Source organism: Triticum urartu, chromosome 7A (assembly GCF_056163025.1).
Source record: "Triticum urartu cultivar PI428250 chromosome 7A, HENAU_Tu73, whole genome shotgun sequence".
Classification (NCBI taxonomy): Eukaryota; Viridiplantae; Streptophyta; class Magnoliopsida; order Poales; family Poaceae; genus Triticum; species Triticum urartu.
In genome coordinates this window covers 170,045-191,722 of record NC_141879.1, presented here as the reverse complement: position 1 = coordinate 191,722, position 21,678 = coordinate 170,045, and positions in this window count along the sequence as shown.

Here is a 21,678-nt window from a genome sequence, read left to right as displayed (position 1 = left end):
TACGAGGGTACGTGGACACACTCTCCCCCTCTCCCTGCTGTGCATCTCCTAGATAGATCTTGCGTCAGTGTAGGAATTTTTTTGAAATTGCATGCTACATTTCCCAAAAGTGGCATCTGAGCCAGGTCTATGCGTAGATGATATGCACGAGTAGAACACAAAGATTTGTGGGCGGTGATCGTCATACTGCTTACCACCAATGTCTTATTTTGATTCAGCGTTATTGTTGGATGAAGCGGCCCGGACCAACCTCACATGACCGCGTTCATGAGACCGCTTCCACCGACAGACATGCAACTAGTTTTGCATAACGGTGGCTGGCGGGTGTCTGTTTCTCCATCTTTAGTTGAATCGAATTGGACTGTGGCCGGTCCTTGTGAAGGTTAAAACATCAAACTTGATAAATCACCGTTGTGGTTTTCGTGCCGTAGGTAAGTACGGTTCATTCTAGAAGCCCGTAGCAGCCACGTAAAACTTGCAACAAACAAAGTAGAGGACGTCTAACTTGTTTTTGCGGGGCATGTTGTGATGTGATATGGTCAAGACATGATGTGATATAAAGATGTTGTATGAGATGATCATGTTTTTCAAAAGTTATCGGCAACTGACAGGAGCCATATGGTTGTTGCTTTATTGTATGAAATACAAACACCATGTAATTGTTTTACTTTATCACTAAGCGGTAGCGATAGTCGTAGAGACAATAGTTGGTGAGACGACCACGAGGCTACGATGGAGATCAAGGTGTCAAGCCGGTGACGATGGAGATCATGACGTTGCTTTGGTGATGGATATCAAAAGCACAAGATGATGATGGCCATATCATGTCATATTTGATTGCATGTGATGTTTATCTTTATGCATCTTATTTTGCTTAGTACGGCGGTAGCATTATAAGATGATCCCTTACTAAAATTTCAAGGTATAAGTGGTCTCGAAACACTGGAGACCGAAAGGTCAAACGTGAATCATATAGCGGATATGATCAACATAGAGATGTTCACCATTGATGACTACTTCATTTCACATGATGATCGGACATGGTTTAGTTAATTTGGATCACGTATCATTTAGATGACTTGAGGGATGTCTATCTAAGTGGGAGTTCTTAAGTAATATGATTAATTAAACTTTAATTTATCATGAACTTAGTCCTGATAGTATTTGCAAATTATGTTGTAGATCAATAGCTCGTGTTGTAGCTCCCCTGTGTTTTTTGATATGTTCCTAGAGAAAACTAAGTTGAAAGATGATAGTAGCAATGATGCGGACTGGGTCCGTGATCTAAGGTTTATCCTCATTGCTGCACAGAAGTATTATGTCCTTGATGCACCGCTAGGTGACAAACCTATTGCAGGAGCAAATGCAGAAGTTATGAATGTTTGGCTAGCTCAATATGATGACTACTTGATAGTTTAGTGCACCATGCTTTACGGCTTACACTACAAAAAAAAGACACCCGTGACATTTTGGGCCGAACGAAAAAAAATTCTGTCATACATATGACACTTCTATGACGATAATTGTGACAAAACCCGGTATCATCAAAGATGTGGTGGGCTCCTACTTCTATGACAAAAAATCATGACAGAAAATGGGCTTTTTGTCCTGGGCGGGCCGGAGACGCAGCTGCATGACATTCTTTGGGCTGTCCATGACAGAAAAAACCGTGGTAGAAGCGAGGAGGAGGAAAATTTCGGGGAGTTCCCGGTTACGGTGGGAGGTCGGGGGCCGAGCGATGCGCGTTTCTCTCGTACATGTACGCGCGTGTGTGCGAGGCGTTGGCTCTAACTGAACCCGAGCGAGGCGTTGGGCTCTAACTGAACCCGAGTGATTGCACTGCAGGCTACGCATTACTGAACTCGAGCGATCGATCGATGGCTGTTAACTGAACCCGATCGAGCGATTCCTTCGCTACTGCTGCTAACTGAAGCCGATCGATTGGATGAATAGTGAGCGTTGCGGGGGGGTTTGGATGAACAGTGAGCGGTGGCGTTGCCTCTGGATGAACAGGACCGCGTGGTGTGGAGGGCTGGATGAACAGTAGATGGTGGAGGGGTGCCCGTGGAGGGGTGGTTGAACAGGACCCCGTGGTGTGGAGGGCTTGATGAACAGTAGACGGTGGAGGGTGCCCGTGGAGGGGTGGTTGAACAGGACCCCGTGGTGTGGAGGGCTGGATGAACAGTAGACAGTGGAGGGTGCCCGTGGAGGGGTGGTTGAACAGGACCCCATGGTGTTGAGGGCTGGCTGAACAGTAGACGGTGGAGGGGTGCCCGTGGAGGGGTGGTTGAACAGTAGCCGGTGTAGTCGCGCGCGGTGGAAGCTGGATGAACAGGAGCCCGTGGAGGCTGGAGGAGGTCGACGGTAGCCCGTGGAGGCTGGAGGAGGTCGACGGTGGAGATGAACAGTATCCCGTGGAGTCCCGTTTTGCGGTACGCCACACCCCTCCCGATGAACAGGACCCCCGTTTTGACCGTAGCGCTCCAACACAAGTCCGTTTCGTCCGTTTTCTGGTACGCCACACCCCTCCCGATCAACAGGACCCCCGTTTCGACCGTAGGCGGTCAGTTTCCTCCGTTTTGCGGTACGCCAGACCCCTCCCGATCAACAGGACCCCATTCCGAACGTAGGAGGTCCGTTTCCTCCGTTGTGCGGTACGCCAGGCCTCGTTTCCATCGCCTGTTCCGTCCAAGCCCTCCCGATGAACATGACCACGCATTCCATTCTGACCCAGCTGGTTGGCTCCCACGCGTTCCGTTGCCTCCTGATGAACACGACGCATTACGTTGCCTCCCCATGAACACGACGCATTCCGTTGCCTCCCCATGAACACGATGACGACGCTGTTTCTCCGTTCCGACCCAGCCATGTACACGAGCCCTGGTCGTACGTATGCGCAAATAGGCGTTCGAGACCCCGTCCGTATGTACACATACGTGGCCATATTTTCTTTCTTGCACCCTGGCCGCTGTACGTATGTGTACATGCTATGTGCGCGCCTCTACTACGACACGTGCGCGCCTCTACATCGACCAGTATGTACGTACACGTTCGCGACCAGAATGACAACGCTACGTACGCTTCGACCAGGTGGGTCCCGGTTGTCAGGAACTTCCTTGCGTGCGAAGATGTAGCTGGTGGGTCCCAGCAGTCAGAGGGAAACATTTTTTTCACGAAATACGGTGGCCCGTCCGGTGGGTCCCCGCTGTCAGGTGGAGGAATAATTATTTGGCACGTAATAAGGAGGCACTTCCTTGCTGCGGCCGTGGACCCAGCTGTCAGCCTCTCCACGTACATTCCAGGTCCGATGGAAGCCGTTCCTTGACCACGTTGACCACGCCACACCGAGAGCACCAGTGCGGTGGACGACAGCGAGGCCTAGGAAGGGAACAACACGGAGGCAGGGAAGACGCGGCAGTTGTTTCCCACGTGGAGGGGAGTACGACTGTACGAGGGTTTACTGGTTCGTCTGCCGTCGCCGGAGAATAACAGCAGGTGTGGGTTAGTAGAGGGATGGCTAGGCCAGCAATGTGAGTACGGTGGGGCGGTGTGGCCTGCGCGGCAGCACAGCCGGCCGCGGGGAGGAGGGAGCAGGCAGTCCCGCCGGTGCTTGTTTGAGCGGCTGGAGCAGGAAGAGCAGAGATTGAAGAAGCACGACGGCCGTTGGATGGACATCCAACAGTCACTGCTTGTGCGTCAACCTTTTTTTAGGAAAGCCTCAAATCTGCGGAAAACAGCATACAACCCATCTGCCATTATTTCTAATAATTTACAGCCCATTTGCTAATTCTTTAGGGTTTTTTTGGAGCCCATATTCTTTTTGTTAGCAAAAAAATGCTAACAAAAAGAATATGGGCTCCAAAAAACCCTCGAAATTATATGAAATTTTGCATATTTCGGTGCGGCCCGAACTATTTTTAATCCCGAAGTTTCGACTCACATTCAAACTGATTTTAAAAATAAATGTATATCAATATAAAATCCAACAAATTCTCCACGCATAAAAATTAATGTAATATAAAATCTCGAAATGAAAAAAAAGATATTTGAAACTAATTGCCGGTTTGATGTGTTTTAAAAATGTACAACCCATTTCTCGTTATTAATGGGCCATTTTCTCGGCCAGCCGAATGAAAGCTCTCCTCATCTTGAAAGATTTGCAGCCCAACAGGCCTGACAAAGCGACTTACTTGGCAAATCACAAAAAAATGGGCTGTGGCCGTGGACCCAGCTGTCAGCCTCTCCACGTACAGTACTATTCCGATGGAAGTCGTTCCTTGACCATGTTGACCACGCCGCACGGAGAGCACCACGGCGGTGGACGACGGCGAGGCCTAGGAAGGGGACGACGGGGAGCCGGGGAAGACGCGGCAGTGGAAGCTCGAGCGGAGAGGAGTACGAGGGTTCACTGGTTCGGCTGCGGTGTGAGGCTACCGTCGCTGCAGGGCCTGGCCAGCGGTGGGAATAGTAGGGGGCGGTGAGGCCTCCGCGGCAGCACATCCGGCCGCGGGAGGCAGGAGCATGCGGCACGACCGGCGCTGCTTTGGGCGGCTGGAGCAAGAAGACCAGAGGTTGAAGAAGCACTACGGCCGTTGGATGGACATCGTACGGTCACTGGAGCTAGAATCGTTCATATTGACTAAAGTTGACAAAGGCCCCCGTCCCAGTCAACTTAGTAGGCCCACAAGTCAGCCTCCCAACATGGTGGGTCCCAGCTAGCAGGGGGAGTATTCATTTTTTTGTGCGTAATAAGGAGGCACTTCCGGTGGGTCCGAGCTGACAGCGAGGGGAACTTTTTTTCGCGAAATACGGTGGCCCGTCCGATGGGTCCCAGCAGTCAGGGGGGAAACATTTTTTTTTTCGCGAAATAAGGTGGCCCATCCAGTGGGTCCCTGCTGTCAGGTGGATGAATAATTATTTTGCGCGTAATAAGGAGGCACTTCCTTGCGGCCGCCTGGACCCAGCTGTCAGCCTCTCCACGTACAGTACTCTTCCGATGGAAGTCGGTCGTTGACCACGTTGACCACACCGCGCCGAGAGCACCAGGGCGGTGGTCTGGACGACGGCGAGGCCTGGGAAGGGGACGACGCAGAGCCGGGGAAGACGCAGCAGTGGAAGCCCACGCGGAGAGGAGTACGAGGGTTCACTGGTTCGGCTGCGGTGTGAGGCTGCCGTCGCCGCATAATAACAGGGGGTGAGGGTGAGTAGAGGGATGGCCTGGCCAGCGGTGGGAGTAGTACGGTGCGGTGAGGCCTTCGCGGCATCACAGCGGGCCACGGGAGGCAGGAGCACGCGACACGACCGGCGCTGCTTTGGGCGGCTGGAGCAAGAAGACCAGACAGTGGCGAGTCTACTAGGTGGGCTTCATCAGGCTTAAGCCTACCCTCCACAAACGTATTTCAGCTAACCATACCACTTAACAATTATTTTTTTGTGCTTTACATGCAAGAATCACAATGCAATTGCTAATTAGGCTTAGAACTTGATGTTTGAGCCTGCCCTTCATTTTCATGCTAGATTCGCCACTGAGACCAGAGGTTGAAGAAGCACTACGGCTGTTGGATGGACATCGTACGATCACTGCAGCTAGAATCGTTTATATTGACTAAGTTGACAAAGCCCTTGGTACGCGTCAACTTAGTAGGCCCACAGCTCGGATTTGGCAGAGAACATATAGCCCATTTGCGATTTGTAAGAATGTACATCCCATTTTTTTTATTCTAATGGAATTTACTACAGCCCATTTACAGTTTGTTAAAAGTACAGCCCAACTTCTAGCTAGGACAACGATTAATAATTTCAAACAACCGCTCAAAACAGAATTCAAAAAAAATTCACACATTTTGATGGGATCCGAAATATTTTTATCCGAAATTTTTAGTCAGGTTAAATATAATTTCAAAATAAAGTTGTATTACATTAAAATCCAATGAAATATTGCGCGCGCAACAAGTAATGAAATTAAAATTTTCAAATTCCAAAAATAATATATTTTAAACTAATTGCATGTTTGGTGCATAGTTACTGCCCAGTTATTATAATTACATCCCATTTATTATTTCTTAAAGTCCATTTTCTTGCTAAGCCTAATGCATACCTCCTAGGAAAGTTTGCAGCCCAGCAGGGCGGAGAATAACAAGTTGACCCGGATATAGTGTCCAACTGTCGGCCCAGTTGCATTGCTGATGTTGAAAAAAAGGCCTGTGTAGTACAATACAACCTAACATGGTTACTCAGCCCACATTCAGCGATGCCGGAAAGGCCCAAACAAGTCTTGTGTACAACTTTTTGAAGTCACTGAGCTCAATTAATAACTTAAGAAAAAAGTTAGATTACAGTGGAACCTAATTAAAAGCTGTCACGAGCAAATAAATAATTCAACGGGTCCCACTTGTGCGTGTGCGTGTGTTTGTGTGTGTGGGAGAGAGATAGAGAGAGAGACCCATCGGTCGGTGCTCGTAAATACATCTTTCAGCCATATGCATTGCTGATGCTCAGTAAAAACTTATATAGTTGACACAATCATATAGAACATCATAGCACACTGAACTTGCATACAAAAATTTCACGCAAGCGGCACAATCAGGATGGAAGCAGTGGATCCCTATGGGAAGGGCTATGTTGAAACCAACGAAGTCGTACATAACAGTTCATCATCTTATCAATGACGGGGAAATATCTTGGATGTTGTGCAAAGAAAATAGACAAACAACACAATAAGTTCTGCTAGCACATTCAGTTGTTACCTCAAATTAGAGCACATCCAGGCAGCTAGCCCTGCCTCTTCTCCCAAAGAAGCAGTGGCCTCTGCCGTGCGATGGAGTAGGCCTTGTGCCATCCATCGTTCCAAGCAACACGGGGAAAGTCCGACGTTGACTCCTGTAATGGACGTCGTCGACGGACCCTGGCACCAGCGGCGGCGGCAGGACTTCGATTGATGGATTGACCACTTCTTTGACATGCACGAACACTCGATACAGGTACATCCCTAACGTGGTCCGCGGCGGCCTTGGTGGCGACGAATAGTACAACCCCGGTTCCTGCACCGATATCTCAACACCAATCACCTTCGGTATGGTGGACGGCTTCTTCATCCATGCCATAACCGTCAGAGCCCAGCTGTCTGGAGGAACGAACATACTTACGAGCTCACCTCCAAGGTCGTTGATAAGCTCGTTCATGGACTCGCTGTTCCAAGCACGTCGAGGCATGCCGTGGAAGGTAAACTTTGTTAAAAACTCAAACTCAGAGGGCACCGAGCCCCATCCTGGGTGCCACCGATCAAAGCTCACCAGCGCGCCATCGCAGAACAAACGCCGGGAAGATTCGAACACACAACTGCAGTCAAAAGTTGTCCAGAACCTGGCGAAGAAATCAGCCAGTGGCGGACAAACTTCGATGAGCAAGTCACTTATTTGGATGCCGTGCGCAATGCCAAGAGCTTTGACAAGGTCGTCCGGCGAGATGGGAGGCCGGCCGCCGTTGATGGTTACCATCAGCACTTTGCCGGCAAACTGGTCGTCAAGCGCCGCCATGCCACTGTTGAGCGAGAGCATGCAGCGACCGAAGGTAGGACGGACCTCAGGATCTCCGGCTCGGAGATCCGCGTTGACCAGTGACATGATAGTGCGCTTGAGTACAGGGAGTACTGGAGGGGGATTTGGGGGAACTGGAGTAGGAATCGAGATTCCAGAGGTGGGGGAGGAGCGAGAGACTGGGGATGAAAAGGTAGCATGAATTTCGAGCACGCGCCAATATGCTCTTGGCGCGCAAGCGCACGAAAACACCGGCGGCGCCCACATGTCGGCCTAAGAGGCCTTATTCTTTCTTTTTTGGAGAGCCCGGCCTTTTTTTTCAGGATCTTTTAAGAGCCCGGCCTAAGATTCATAATTGACATGTTTGGCATTGCGTTACTAGTCGGCCCATACTCAACCACACCTCACTGGCCCAAACAAGTGTACATCATGGAAAAGACATTGAGCTCAAATTATATAACTTGAAAAAAGGAGATATACTCTGAACACTGGAGAATGGTGATGCCCTCATTTAGCCCACCAGTAGTTCAAGACAATAAACAGTTCGGAACAACGATATATACAACATTCAAACACTGACTAGTGACTACTACTGACATAAACAGCAAGACATGATAGTTCATAAGAAGTCTTGCTACACCACCAAAACGCACCCATCTGCAGCGCTCAGACTCTCGTGATCCAGACGAGAATGACATTCTAAATAGAAGCAACTATTACATAGTAAGAGTGACATAGACGAGGATGACCAAATGACAAGGAATATGCATAACAAAAGAAAGAACTACCCATCCAGAACCAGCAGCAAAGACAACAAAGTCATTCAAAGAGATGATCCAACACCATCATAATTTGCAGCCCCGCTTCAGCGACCAGTGATCCGGAGACACCAGTACTCCACCCTTTCGATGCAACAGCCCAATTACCTATCAACCTGAAGGCTTGAACCACATCACTGCCTGTCGTAATTGAGACATCCAAGGATCAAAGTTAATCCAGATGCCTTTGTCATTCTCACCTTCTTTTGGCTGCAGGCTGTATCGTTGACAATCAGGGGAGTTTGCTCCCGAACTCCTAGGGCTCACCGTGTAGACACAGTTTTCCATAGCAAACAGAGCCTCTCTGCCATCAATGTCCTTGCCAACGGTGATCTCCTGGTTAATCGGATAATTGAGTCCGAGAAATAGAGAGTATGAACCAAGGCTGTTTACCCGCCTCCAACTAAAAAATCCTAAAGGCCCCAACAAGCTGGTATCCTGCTCATAGACGTAACAGCCACTGTCCGGATACTCACGTATTACACGGTGCTTGTATACAATGGGGTTTTTGCAATATAACTTTTCCGGCTCATGTGTCCGAATGATCATCAGTCTTTTGCCGTCGTCTGATCGAGCGAGGTACCAGTTATGCTTCCCTGTTTTTGGCAAAGGTGGTGTGATTACAAAGGACAGTAATTGTAGGGACACTGCATCATATCAAAAAGGACAGACATTGTTAATGTAAGATCAGCATTGTTCAGAGTATGAGTAGGATAATGCAAGAAACAACATTGATATGTCCCTGTTGGAACTGGGAGGAAAATACAGGGAAATGTATACTGGGTTCGAAAATATAGAAGTGCCATGCATGGTTATACTCATGTTATCTCGCAATCGATTCTTCACAGGAAACTACCATGTCATGCATGTTATGTAATCATGTTCTGTTCTCACAAACAAATTCTTCAAGGTAACTAACAGACCATGCATTGTTATACACTCGTGTTCTGTGGGCAAATATTTTGTGAGGATATTATTCTAGCCATTGATTGCTGAAGGGCGAATATAGGTATGTACACATGGTAAGCATTGCAGGATTTCACTACTTCCAAATATAGAGTTCTCCATATGCACATTTACTTCCCTAATGTATGGTTAGATGAAACCAACAGTGTGGTGCATGTTTCTACATCATCAAAGTGAGGAAACTAACATGGCCATTGATACACACTCATATTTAGTAGTAGTATATAGATTACTGTAAAATAAGGATAAAATCCATATATTCCTAACCGTTTGATTATTCAGGGTACAAATTGGCTGTAATGACATGTACACAATCGCATGAATTAACTCATTCCAAATATAGCTGATTTGCGGCGTCTCTAATACATTGCCATAGTTCTACTCAAATTCTGCTCAAATAGGGATATGCCAATCATCACAAAAAGTTCAAACAGTGTCATGGCATCATCATTAACATTAGACGGAAACAACTTACATGCGCCGTCCCAGCAATACATGGTGCCATCTGCTTTGTCGATCGCGTAGATGGTGCCATTGTGTTCAATAGCATCACAGAAGTGTGTATCAGCTTTGACGATGATCCACTGCGAGCTGAGTTGCCTCCAGCTAAAGAAGGCACCGGCGTAAAGATAGGCGAGTCCACGGGCGAACAAGGCAATTAGCTTGAAGTCTGCGTAATTCGCATGTCGTGTGGGCACTTGGCAGATTACAATCTTCTGCAAAACAAGGTCCGTCCAACTGACGTGGTAATCTAGATGACTTGGACCGCGATGGTAATACTCTATATAATCCAACGGAGGAAGGATAATCTCATGGGAGGTCTGGAAGTTCACGAGCACCAACTTTTTACCGTCTTGTCTGAAGGCAGCCATCCAGTGGGAGTTCATGCCGACCCACTACATACCTGCCAAGAAGTTTCGGGCGATGGTGATCGGATCGATGTCGAGGGAAATGATGTACGGCGACCCACTACATACCTGCAAAGAAGTTTCAGCTAATGGAGATCGGATTGAGGTCGAGGGGCATCATGTACGCCTCTGTATCATGGTGAGCCAATCGGGCAAGACCAGATAGCAGCAAGCAGGGTGTCTTGAAAAGCTTAGGCCTCGCTTCGATGATGGCCGTGTGCATGTCCCTCGAGCATGCAGCCAGCCGCAGGGCGCTCAACATATCCATACACGAACAACAGAGGTCGACGATGTCACTGGGGAGATTGCTCCAATCGCGGGTCATATGGATGCTGCGCGGTTTGCGTTCGGCCATGGTGGAGTTTGGAAGGTGGGGGTTTTGGGGGGCTTGATTTACGGGGGAGAAGGATGTGGGTGCTGGAGCGGCTAGCAAGGGAATAGTGGTACTGGGGGAGGCGAGTGAGGCGACGGTACACGGGGGCACAGTGAGATGGAGACGGAGACGGAGATGAAGATGGAGTGGTGCTATGGGAGCGGAGAGGGAGACGAGGTGAGGCGCCAATGTGCTGTACAGCGGCAATGACAGACTGCACAGTGCACAGGGTGAGGCTGACTTTGGTAACCCGAACACGCCGCCTGGACTAGTGTCAGGCGCAGGGTGTTGTCACTTCACTGTGAGGACCGGATGAATAGTATTTTGACCATCAAGTGTACCACGGTTGTACTACCACTACTACTAGTAGGAACATGAGTACTCCACTATTGTATAGCGGAAATAGGTCTCCCGTGCTAGCATGCCTGTTCACTTCATCGTTCAGGTATCATCCATATTGCGAGCAGGACCAAATTCTCGTGCATGCCCAATCAACGCCCTGCCGCGATGCATGCAGTGGTCGTTCTGGTGCATCAAGGACGGCATGCAGATCGTTCCACACTTGAGAAGAGGAAAAATGGAAAGGTAGAACGTGGCAGCAGAGGAAGAGAACACTAGCTAACGAGGCTGGGAGGGGATCGAGCAGGAAGTTAATGCTCCACGCCTAAACGTTTTCGGAAAACCTGATTTTCATAAGGTGACTTATACTCACCTAAACGGAGGGAGTATTCCTTAACCAGAGAATGTTGTGTCTCCCACTCACGCGCTCAAAAAAAAAGCTACGACACATTTTTTATCTGTTTGCATAGGTCCCACCTATCAGGAAGGATGGGCACGTACACGAACAGGTACGACTCATCAGTCTACCCGCATAGCCTTTTCGTTTAGTCTACCTAGCTGTCTAATCAACTGCCTGCACGCCACTTCTCCCATTTACTTCTCCATCGGGAACCGATTCTCCTCAGCTTCTTCACCTCCCCTTCATCTTCATTTGCATCCAAACCCCACTGCGTTCACATTGTTTTAACCTCTTTAAATAATCATCTACTACTTCAGTTAGACTAGCCATCTAATCCTAATTCTCCAAACCATAGCCCTCCGTTCCAGCGGTTCCAAATGGCGAAAGAGATCGAGATGCAGGTTTTTAGCGTCCAACATGTCCTCGTTGAAGGCTCGATGCGCATAGTTGCCACCGTCACCGTCCACCCAAGGGTTGTTCGGCAGTGGATCAACAATGTATCCAACTCCCTCGAAAAGGTAGAGACGAGGGTCATCGGTCTCGACGCAGAGTACACGGAGCGTGCCCCTGGGAAGATCCAGTGCGCCGCTGTCCTTCAGCTGTGCCTCGAAGATGATGTTTTGCTGTACCACATCATACACTCGCCCTCCATACCAGGTGTGCTTCATGATTTCTTGTCTCGGGAGGACGTATACTTCTGTGGGGCAGCCATCGAAGGGGACACACAGAAGCTGGAGCCGTACAACCTTGATTTGAAAAGCATAGCTGACCTACAAACCAGAATCAAAATTCCTATAGAAGATTGTGATAAACAGACACCATCCCTATTCGACGTAGCAAATTTTGTGCTCGGTACAAATCTTCAGAAGGGTGACGAGATGGTAGCATTAAGGTCATCTGGATGGGAGAATTATCCCTTGACGTATGAGCGGATAAAATATGCTGCCCTCGATGCCCGTGTGAGTATCGAGATAGTTGCAAGGTCCAAAGATCTTGTTGCGAAGCCGTCTCCCACAGAGAATGAGAACAAGAAGAAGAAGAAGAAGAAGAAGAAGAAGAAGAAGAAGAAGAAGAAAAGGCTGCACCAGCAGGAGGGCATTATGGATGGATGAACTATTTCCTCTCTTGTAAAAAAATATTCCCTCTCGGTGTATATTGATATAGATGGACTGTTTCGATGGTGTGCATGTCTTTGGAATAGAGTAGTAGCGTGGGTCTGCTTGACTATAAGGAACTATTTATCCGCATATATAGCTTTCTCTGCTACTCCTTCCAGGGATCGGTATGCAGTGCATGTGTCCGTAGACATGACAGCTTGTCCATGGAAGTTCAACTACGGCGACCATCACGTTTCATCTCGCGATTCCTACGACGGCTCTCCAACCCACGGCACCACGCCCCCCGACGTGCGCCTCACCCCTCTCGGTCGCCTCGCCCCTCTGCCTTTGTGTGCATGACATGTGGGCCACCTAAAATGCGGCGGGCATCAAGTTTCTACCACAGCCACACGCGATTCCCACGACGCTACTCGAACCCATGACACCACACGTCCCTCGACTTGCGGCTCACCCCTCTTGGCCCCACCGCCCCTCTGCCTTCGGGAGCATTACATGTGGACCAGTCACCTATCGGGTCCACATGCTATTGACTCAAAGGTAGGTGTAGTAAGGCGCTGAAGCTCAGTCCCGACGGCCCTGAGAGGGAAATGTAACTCTGGTTTGTGGTGCTCCCGCAGCACGAACTCGTGCCAAACTCGAGATTTGTTTCTTTACTATACATGCACGCAACGATTTAATGGACATTGTAATCTCAACATGTGATGGGGAGCTCTAAATTTGAATTTGAAACTTATAAAACGAAAATATTCAAAACAAATAAACTGGGAGAGAGGGAGTATATCGTAGGATGTGTCCCATACAAAATAAGTCCCCTGGTTTGTCACTGCGAAGATGCGGTTAGAAAGGAGCACAACGTCTTCCTACTCGTACGGCAACAAATTGGCCGCAGACAGCATGGTTCGCCTTTGACCGCCATGTGCAAGGTTCGTGCTATCTTATTCAATCTCACCGTGGTTCCATCGTACCAATTCATGTTGTGGCCCGTTGCATGGATGATCCCAATGTTGGACAAAGGTTCTATGGGAACGGTGTCACGTTGTAAATGTTGTGCAAATTGATGTTGGTACCCTCCCGTACATATGCAAGCCAATCTCCACTCGCACCGAGCCTAACCTGTGAAACAGTGGGCAGGGGGAGAATTAGGAAATGGACACGGAAGTAGTCTTTAGAATGCATTTACTACGTGATCAAACTCATCTTACCTGCTCATCGGAGGAAATCTGAGTGCCCCTCAACGTCGGCATCTCAAGGGGCGTCAACTTGCAACTACGGCCACGCCGCGCTGGAGAGACCCCCAAGGAAACATCCTCGTGCGTTCCACGGAACATCAAGATGCATTTGTATGAGTAGTTTATCTTGTGAGAGAAAAGGATGAATGAGGGAAGGCCTCTAGAGATAGAGATGGACACTACTACTACCAATGTGCTGTTGGGGAACGTTGCAGAAAACAAAAATTTTCCTACGGTTTCACCAAGATCCATCTAGGAGTTCATCTAGCAACGAGTGATCGGATTGCATTTACATACCTTTGTAGATCACGCGCAGAAGCGTTCAAAGAACGGGGATGAGGAAGGCGTACTCGATGTGATCCAAATCACCGGAGATCCTAGCGCCGAACGGACGGCACCTCCGCGATCAACACACGTACGGTCAGCGTAACGTCTCCTTCTTCTTGATCCAGCAAGAGGGAAGGAGAGGTTGAGGAAGATGGCTCCAGCAGCAGCACGGCGACGTGGTGGTGGTGGAGCTGCAGTACTCCGGCAGGGCTTCGCCAAGCACTATGGAGGAGGAGGATGTGTTGGAGAGGGAGAGGGAGGCACCAAAGATGTGTTATGAGAGGACCTCCTTTCCCCACTATATATAGGGAGTCCAAGGGGGGGGGGGCGGCCCTAGGAGATCCAATCTCCTAGGGGGCGGCGGCCAAGGGAGGAATCCCTCCCCCCAAGGCACCTAGGAGGTGCCTTCCCCCTTTGGGACTCTTCCCTTCTTGAACCCTAGGCGCATGGGCCTCTTGGGGCTGGTGCCCTTGGCCCATATAGGCCAAGGCGCACCCCCTACAGCCCATGTGGCCCCCCGGGGCAGGTGGCCCCACCCGGTGGACCCCCGGGACCCTTCCGGTGGCCCCGGTACAATACCGGTGACCCCGAAACTTGTCCCGATGCCCGAAATAGCACTTCCTATATATAATTCTTTACCTCCGGACCATTCCGGAACTCCTCGTGACGTCTGGGATCTCATCCGGGACTCCAAACAACATTTGGGTTACTGCATATACATATCCCTACAACCCTAGCGTCACCGAACCTTAAGTGTGTAGACCCTACGGGTTCGGGAGACATGTAGACATGACCGAGACGACTCTCCGGTCAATAACCAACAGCGGGATCTGGATACCCATGTTGGCTCCCACATGCTCCTCGATGATCTCATCGGATGAACCACGATGTCGAGGATTCAAGCAACCCCGTATACAATTCCCTTCGTCAATCGGTACGTTACTTGCCCGAGATTCGATCGTCGGTATCCCAATACCTCGTTCAATCTCGTTGCCGGCAAGTCACTTTACTCGTACCGTAGTGCATGATCCCGAGACCAGACACTTGGTCACTTTGAGCTCAGTATGATGATGCATTACTGAGTGGGCCCAGTGATACCTCTCCGTCATACGGAGTGACAAATCCCAGTCTTGATCTGTGTCAACCCAACAGACACTTTCGGAGATACCCGTAGTATACCTTTATAGTCACCCAGTTACGTTGTGATGTTTGGTACACCCAAAGCACTCCTACGGTATCCGGGAGTTACACGATCTCATGGTCTAAGGAAAAGATACTTGACATTGGAAAAACTATAGCAAACGAACTATACGATCTTATGCTATGTTTAGGATTGGGTCTTGTCCATCACATCATTCTCCTAATGATGTGATCTCGTTATCAATGACATCCAATGCCCATAGTCAGGAAACCATGACTATCTGTTGATCAACGAGCTAGTCAACTAGAGGCTTACTAGGGACATGTTGGTGTCTATTATTCACACATGTATTACGAATTCCGGATAACACAATTATAGCATGAATAAAGACAATTATCATGAACAAGGAAATATAATAATAATGTTTTTAGTATTGCCTCTAGGGCATATTTCCAACAGTCTCCCACTTGCACTAGAGTCAATAATCTAGTAACATTGTGATGAATCGAACACCCATGGAATTCTGGTGTTGATCATGTTTTGCTCTAGGGAGAGGTATAGTCAACGGATCTGCTACATTCAGGTCCGTATGTACTTTACAAATATCTATGTCTCCATCTTGAACATTTTCACGAATGGAGTTGAAGTGACGCTTGATGTGCCTTGTCTTCTTGTGAAACCTGGGCTCCTTGGCAAGAGCAATAGCTCCAGTGTTGTCACAGAAGAGCTTGATCGGCCCCGATGCATTGGGTATGACTCCTAGGTCGGTGATGAACTCCTTCACCCAAATTGCTTCATGTGCTGCCTCCGAGGCTGCCATGTACTCTGCTTCACATGTAGATCCCGCCACGACGCTCTGCTTGCAACTGCACCAGCTTAATGCCCCACCATTCAAAATATACACGTATCCGGTTTGTGACTTAGAGTCATCCAGATCTGTGTCGAAGCTAGCGTCGACGTAACCTTTTACGACGAGCTCTTCGTCACCTCCATAAACGAGAAACATTTCCTTAGTACTTTTCAGTTACTTCAGGATATTCTTGACCGCTGTCCAGTGTTCCTTGCCGGGATTACTTTGGTACCTTCCTACCAAACTTACGGCAAGGTTTACATCAGGTCTGGTACACAGCATGGCATACATAATAGAACCTATGGCTGAGGCATAGGGGATGACACTCATCTCTTCTATATCTTCTGCCGTTGTCGGACATTGAGCTGAGCTCAATTTCACACCTTGCAACACAGGCAAGAACCCCTTCTTAGACTGATCCATATTGAACTTCTTCAATATCTTATCAAGGTATGTGCTTTGTGAAAGACCTATGAGGCGTCTTGATCTATCTCTGTAGATCTTGATGCCTAATATATAAGAAGCTTCTCCAAGGTCCTTCATTGAAAAACTTTTATTCAAGTAGGCCTTAATGCTGTCCAAGAGTTCTATATCATTTCCCATCAAAAGTATGTCATCTACATATAATATGAGAAATGCTACAGAGCTCTCACTCACTTTCTTGTAAACACAGGCTTCTCCATAAGTCTGTGTAAACCCAAACGCTTTGATCATCTCATCAAAGCGAATGTTCCAACTCCGAGATGCTTGCACCAGCCCATAAATCGAGCATTGGAGCTTGCACACCTTGTCAGCATTCTTAGGACCGACAAAACCTTCCGGCTGCATCATATACAATTCTTCCTTAAGGAAACCATTAAGGAATGCCGTTTTCACATCCATTTGCCATATTTCATAATCGTAGAAAGCGGCAATTGCTAACATGATTCGGACGGACTTTAGCTTCGCTACCGGGTGAGAAAGTCTCATCGTAGTCAACCCCTTGAACTTGTCGATAACCCTTAGCGACAAGCCGAGCTTTATAGATGGTCACGTTACCATCCGCGTCTGTCCTCTTCTTAAAGATCCATTTATTTTCAATGGCTAGCCGCTCAACGGGCAAGTCAGTCAAAGTCCATACTTCATTTTCATACATGGATCCTATCTCGGATTTCATGGCTTCTAGCCATTTGTCAGAATCCGGGCCCGCCATCGCTTCTTCATAGTTCGAAGGTTCACCGTTGTCTAACAACATGATTTCCAAGACAGGGTTGCCGTACCACTCTGGTGCGGAACGTGTCCTTGTGGACCTTCGAATTTCAGTAGGAGCTTGATCAGAAGTATCTTGATCGTCATCATTAACTTCCTCTATAGTCGGTGCAGGCACCACAGGAACATTTTCTTGAGTTGCGCCATTTTCCGGTTCAAGAGGTAATACTTCATCAAGTTCTACTTTCCTCCCACTTACTTCTTTCGAGAGAAACTCTTTCTCTAGAAAGGACCCATTCTTGGCAACAAAGATCTTGCCTTCGGATCTGAGGTAGAAGGTATACCCAATAGTTTCTTTAGGGTATCCTATGAAGACGCATTTTTTCGACTTGGGTTCGAGCTTTTCAGGTTGAAGTTTTCTGACATAAGCATCGCATCCCCAAACCTATAGAAACGACGGCTTAGGTTTCTTCCCAAACCATAATTCATACGGTGTCGTCTCAACGGATTTCGAAGGAGCCCTATTTGAAGTGAATGCGGCAGTCTCTAAAGCATACCCCCAAAAAGATAACGGTAAACCGGTAAGAGACATCATAGATCGCACCATATCTAATAGAGTGCGATTACGACGTTTGGACACACCATTACGCTGAGGTGTTCCAGGCGGCGTGAGTTGTGAAACTATTCCCCATTTTCTTAAGTGTGTGCCAAACTAATGACTCAAGTATTCTCCTCCACGATCTGATCGCAGGAACTTGATTTTCCTGTCACGTTGATTCTCAACCTCACTCTGAAATTCCTTGAACTTTTCAAAGGTCTCAGACTTGTGTTTCATTAAATAGATATACCCATATCTACTCAAGTCATCAGTGAGGGTGAGAACATAACGATAGCCACCGCGAGCCTCAACACTCATTGGACCGCACACATCAGTATGTATGATTTCCAATAAGTTGGTTGCTCGCTCCATTGTTCCTGAGAACGGAGTCTTGGTCATTTTACCCATGAGGCATGGTTCGCACGTGTCAAATGATTCATAATCAAGAGACTCTAAAAGTCCATCTGCATGGAGCTTCTTCATGCGTTTGACACCTATGTGACCAAGGCGGCAGTGCCACAAGTATGTGGGACTATCATTATCAACCTTACTTCTTTTGGTACTCACACTATGAATATGTGTAGCATTACGCTCGAGATTCATTAAGAATAAACCATTCACCATCAGAGCATGATCATAAAACATATCTCTCATATAAATAGAACAACCATTATTCTCGGATTTAAATGAGTAGCCATCTCGAATTAAACGAGATCTTGATACAATGTTCATGCTCAAACTTGGCACTAAATAACAATTATTGAGGTTTAAAACTAATCCCGTATGTAAATGAAGAGGCAGCGTGCCGACGGCGATCACATCGACCTTGGAACCATTCCCGACTCTCATCGTCACCTCGTCCTTCGCCAGTCTCCGCTTATTCCGCAGCTCCTGCTTTGAGTTACAAATGTGAGCAACTGCACCGGTATCAAATACCCAGGAGCTACTACGAGTACTGGTAAGGTACACATCAATTACATGTATATCACATATACCTTTTGTTTTGCCGGCCTTCTTGTCCGCTAAGTATTTGGGGCAGTTCCGCTTCCAGTGACCACTTTCCTTGCAATAAAAGCACTCAGTCTCGGGCTTGGGTCCATTCTTTGGCTTCTTCCCGGCAGCTTGCTTGCCGGGCGCGGCAACTCCCTTGCCGTCTTTCTTGAAGGTTTTCTTACCCTTGCCTTTCTTGAACTTAGAGGTTTTATTCACCATCAACACTTGATGTTCCTTTTTGACTTCTACCTCTGCTGATTTCAGCATTGCAAATACTTCAGGAATGGTCTTTTCCATCCCCTGCATATTGAAGTTCATCACAAAGCTCTTGTAGCTCGGTGGAAGCGACTGAAGGATTCTGTCAATGACCGTGTCATCCGGGAGATTAACTCCCAGCTGAGTCAAGCGGTTATGTAACCCGGACATTGTGAGTATGTGCTCACTGACAGAATTATTTTCCTCCATCTTACAGCTGAAGAATTTGTCGGAGATTTCATATATCTCGACCCGAGCATGAGCTTGGAAAACCATTTTCAGCTCTTCGAACATCTCATATGCTCCGTGTCTCTCAAAACGCTTTTGGAGCCCCGGCTCTAAGCTGTAAAGCATGCCGCACTGAACGAGGGAGTAGTCATCGGTACGTGCCTGCCAAGCGTTCATAATGTCTTGTTCTGCAGGGAGAACAGGTGCGTCACCCAGCGGTGCTTGTAGGACATAATATTTCTTGGCAGCTATGAGGATGATCCTCAGGTTCCGGACCCAGTCCGTGTAGTTGCTGCCATCGTCTTTCAGCTTGGTTTTCTCTAGGAACGCGTTGAAGTTGAGGACTACGTTGGCCATATGATCTACAAGACATATTGTAAAGATTTTAGACTAAGTTCATGATAATTAAGTTCATCTAATGAAATTATTCAATGAACTCCCACTTAGATAGACATCCCTCCAGTCATCTAAGTATAACATGATCCGAGTTAACTAGGCCGTGTCCGATCATCATGTTGATCGTATCTTCTATACGACTCATGCTCGACCTTTCGGTCTTCTGTGTTCCGAGGCCATGTCTGTACATGCTAGGCTCGTCAAGTCAACCTAAGTGTTTTGCATGTGTAAATCTGTCTTACACCCGTTGTATGTGAACGTTAGAATCTATCACACCCGATCATCACGTGGTGCTTCGAAACAACGAACTGTCGCAACGGTGCACAGTTAGGGGGAACACTTCCTTGAAATTATTGTGAGGGATCATCTTATTTACTACCGTCGTTCTAAGCAAACAAGATGCAAAAACATGATAAACATCACATGCAATCAAATAATAATAGTGACATGATATGGCCAATATCACATAGATCCTTTGATCTCCATCTTGGGGCTCCATGATCATCTTGTCACCGGCATGACACCATGATCTCCATCATCATGATCTCCATCATTGTGTCTCCATGAAGTTGCTCGCCAACTATTACTTCTACTACTATGGCTAACGCGTTTAGCAATAAAGTAAAGTAATTTACATGGCGTTTCTCAATGACACGCAGGTCATACAAAAAATAAAGACAACTCCTATGGCTCTTGCCGGCTGTCATACTCATCGACATGCAAGTCGTGATTCCTATTACAATAGCATGAACATCTCATACATCACATATAGATCATTCATCATTCATCACAACTTTGGCCATATCACATCACAAAGCACTTGCTGCAAAAACAAGTTAGACGTCCTCTAATTGTTGTTGCAAGTTTTACGTGGCTGAAGTAGGGTTCTAGCAAGAACGTTTTCTTACCTACGTGAAAGCCACAACGTGATTTGTGAACTTCTATTTACCCTTCATAAGGACCCTTTTCATTGAATCCGCTCCAACTAATGTGGGAGAGACAGACACCCGCCAGCCATCTTTATGCATCTTGTGCATGTTAGTCGGTGGAACCGGTCTCACGTAAGCGTACGTGTAAGGTTGGTCCAGGCCGCTTCATCCCACAATACCGTTGAAGCAAGATAAGACTAGTAGCGGCAAGAAAGTTGACAACATCAACGCCCACAACAAATTGTGTTCTACTCGTGCAAAAAGAACTACGCATAGACCTAGCTCATGATGCCACTGTTGGGGAACGTTGCAGAAAACAAAAAATTTCCTACGGTTTCACCAAGATCCATCTAGGAGTTCATCTAGCAATGAGTGATCGGATTGCATCTACATACCTTTGTAGATCACGCGCGGAAGCGTTCAAATAACGGGGATGAGGAAGGCGTACTCGACGTGATCCAAATCACCGGAGATCCTAGCGCCGAACGGACGGCACCTCCGCGTTCAACACACGTACGGTCAGCATAACGTCTCCTTCTTCTTGATCCAGCAAGGGGGAAGGAGAGGTTGAGGAAGATGGCTCCAGCAGCAGCACGACGGTGTGGTGGTGGTGGAGCTGCAGTACTCCGACAGGGCTTCGCCAAGCACTATGGAGGAGGAGGTTGTGTTGGAGAGGGAGAGGGAGGCACCAAAGATGTGTTATGAGAGGCCCTCCTTTCCCCACTATATATAGGGAGTCCAAGGGGGGGGGCGGCCCTGGGAGATCCAATCTCCTAGGGGGGCGGCAGCCAAGGGAGGAATCCCTCCCCCCCAAGGCACCTAGGAGGTGCCTTCCCCCTTTGGGACTCTTCCCTTCTTGAACCCTAGGCGCATGGCCTCTTGGGGCTGGTGCCCTTGGCCCATATAGGCCAAGGCGCACCCCCTACAGCCCATGTGCCCCCCCGGGGCAGGTGGCCCCACCCGGTGTACCCCCAGGACCCTTCCGGTGGTCCCGGTACAATACCGGTGACCCCGAAACTTGTCCCGATGCCCGAAATAGCACTTCCTATATATAATTCTTTACCTCCGGACCATTTCGGAACTCCTC